The 2925-nt window shown below is 41.6% G+C and overlaps 1 pseudogene; it reads left to right on the top strand.

The window, feature by feature from the left end:
• Positions 1-1316: 1316 nt before the first annotated feature.
• On the top strand, positions 1317-2494 carry LOC122686318 (annotated as a pseudogene).
• Positions 2495-2925: the final 431 nt, after the last annotated feature.

The following is a 2925-nucleotide window of genomic DNA, read 5'->3' as shown; positions in this document are numbered from 1 at the left end:
GTATCTTTCAATTCTGGTTTCCTTGGAGTGTATGCCCAGCAGTGGGATTGCTAGGTCACATGGCAGTTCTATTTCCAGTTTTTTAAGGAATCTCCACATTGTTCTCTAGAGTGGCTGTACTAGTTTGTATTCCCACCAACAGTGTAAGAGGGTTCCCTTTTATCCATGCCCTCTCCAGCATTTATTGTTCGTAGACTTTTGGATAGCAGCCATCCTGACCGGCATGAGATGGTCACTGTAGTTTTGATTTGCATTTCTCTGATAATGAGTGATGTTGAGCATCTTTTCATGTGTTTGTTAGCCATCTGTATGTCTTCTTTGGAGAAATGTCTGTTTAGTTCTTTGGCCCATTTTTTGATTGGGTTGTTTATTTTTCTGGAATTGAGCTACATGAGCTGCTTGTATAATTTTGAGATTAATTCTTTGTCAGTTGCTTCATTTGTTATTATTTTCTCCCATTCTGAAGGCTGTCTTTTCACCTTGCTTATAGTTTCCTTCATTGTGCAAAAGTGTTGAAGTTTAATTAGGTCCCATTTGTTTAGTTTTGCTTTTATTTCCAATATTCTGGGAGGTGTGTCATAGAGGATCCTGCTGTGATTTATGTCAAAGAGTGTTCTGCCTATGTTTTCCTCTAGGAGTATTATAGTTTCTGATTTTACATTTAGATCTTTAATCCATTTTGAGTTTATATTTTTGTATGGTGTTAGAAAGTATTCTAGTTTCATTTTTCTACAGGTGGTCAGCCAGTTTTCCCAGCACCACTTGTTAAAGAGATTGTCTTTTCTCCGTTGTATGTTTTTGTCTCCTTTGTCAAAAATAAGGTAAGGAAAGGCATTTTAAAGTATGCCTTCTGTCTGAGTCAAGATGGGTTCAGCAACTGGGAAGGCTGCAGCTAAAGTAAAAGACTTCAGAGCCTAGGATGTGTGTCACTGGGGTCCTCTGGCTTATTTGTGTAGTGGAAACCAGCAGAGGGTGATGGTGAAGCTGGCTTGTGAAAAGAAATAACCTCTTTCTTTCTCATGAATCTTTAAGAGGTAGCCATATTTCATTTCTGTACCAAGGTTCTTAAAGAAATTGCCATTGCTTTTTCCTTAAATTTTATGAATTATATTTTTACTGTTAAATATTTAAAAACATTTTAATCTCTGACCTGGACGCAGCCGCCCTGGGGAAGTGCGGTCTCCACCTCCGCCCACAGACCTCGGGACAAAACCTCGATTTACAAATAGGTTGCCAGCCGCAGGCAAGGAGGTTTGGCCGACACCCCCTCCCCACCAGGGACCCCCGTCATTCCCCAGAGGGAAGACCATGGGCGGATGAGCCAGATGCTGCGGGAGGCCCAGCTGGAGGAGGAGGGTGAGCTGGTGGTGCTAGCAGACTACGGAGATGGGTCCCACTCCTCGGACGCCAAGCGGACACCAGGGAGGAGGAGGGAGTTCTGGACTTTAGCGACCCCCTTAGCGCAGAGGCGAAGCCAAGGATCCTGCTCATGGGCCTAAGAAGAAGCGGCAAGTCATCCATCCAGAAAGTCGTCTTTCATAAAATGTCTCCCAAGGAAACTCTGTTCTTAGCGAGCACAAAGAAGATCTGCTGGGAGGACATTTCCAATAGCTCCTGTGTTAATTTTCAGATTTGGGACTTCCCAGGACAGATTGACTTTTTTGACCCCACCTTTGACTATGAGATGATCTTCTGAGGGACAGGAGCACTGCTATTTGTCATAGACTCCCAGGACGATTACATGGAGGCCTTGGCCAGGATCCACCTCAAGGTGACCAGACCCTACAAAGTCAACAGCGACATCAACTTCGAGGTGTTTATTCACAAAGTGGATGGTCTGTCAGATGACCACAAAATTGAAACCCAGAGAGACATTCACTAGAGGGCAAATGATGACCTTGCAGATGCTAGGCTGTAAAAAATTCATCTCAGCTTTTATCTGACAAGCATATATGACCATTCAATTCAATATTTGAAGCTTTTAGCACAGTGGTTCAGAAACTGATTCCACAACTTCCCACCCTGGAGAATTTGCTAAATATATTTATCTCAAATTTTGGAATTGAAAAGTTGTTTCTTTTTGATGTGGTCAGTAAGATTCATATCGCAACAGATAGTACCCCTGTGGATATGCAAACCTACGAGCTCTGCTGTGACATGATGATGTGGTCATTGATATTTCTTGTATTTATGGCCTCAGAGAAGAAGGAGCAGGAACCCCCTATGACAAGGAATCAACAGCATTATAAAGCTGAATAATACAACAGTTCTTTATTTAAAAGAAGCGACAAAGTTCTTGGCTCTTGTTTGCTCTGTTAGAGAGGAAAGCTTTGAAAGAAAAGGGCTGATTGACTATAATTTTCATTGCTTCCGAAAGGCCATCCATGGAGTTTTTGAGGTGAGAATGAAAGTGATGAAATTGAGAAAGGTTCAGAATTGGCTGCAGAAGAAAACAGGAGCCACCCTCAACAGGACGCCAACGGTGCTGCTGTAGGTGAGGTTTCAGGAACATCTTTTGAAATCAGACGTTTCAATGAAGCTGCTGCTCTGATTTGCACTAAAGGAAGATGAGGAGGGAGATTGGGACACAAGACATACATTTGTTGTAAAAAAAAAAAAATCCTGCCACCCTGTCTTTTAATCTTCTCTTTTTTAAATAAAGTAAGCACTTTGAGGCAAAAACTTGTATATTAACAATGAAGTGAAATCTACTGTAACTTCATTACACAAATGTAAACTTTTATGGTCTGTAGTAAGAAAAAATCCTGTGTGCATACTGCCAGGAACTGTGTATGTACATTTTGCACTTTTTCATGGTTTCTTTTTCTCATGGAACTAAAGTTTGATGAAACAACTTTTCTAAGCTTTGTTCTATCCTTGGTGCCTAGGACATGCATACTGAGTCCGTAAATATGGGGCAAATGG

Source organism: Cervus elaphus, chromosome 29 (assembly GCF_910594005.1).
Source record: "Cervus elaphus chromosome 29, mCerEla1.1, whole genome shotgun sequence".
In the NCBI taxonomy this organism is placed as follows: Eukaryota; Metazoa; Chordata; class Mammalia; order Artiodactyla; family Cervidae; genus Cervus; species Cervus elaphus.
This window is presented reverse-complemented; position numbering and strand designations above follow the sequence as displayed.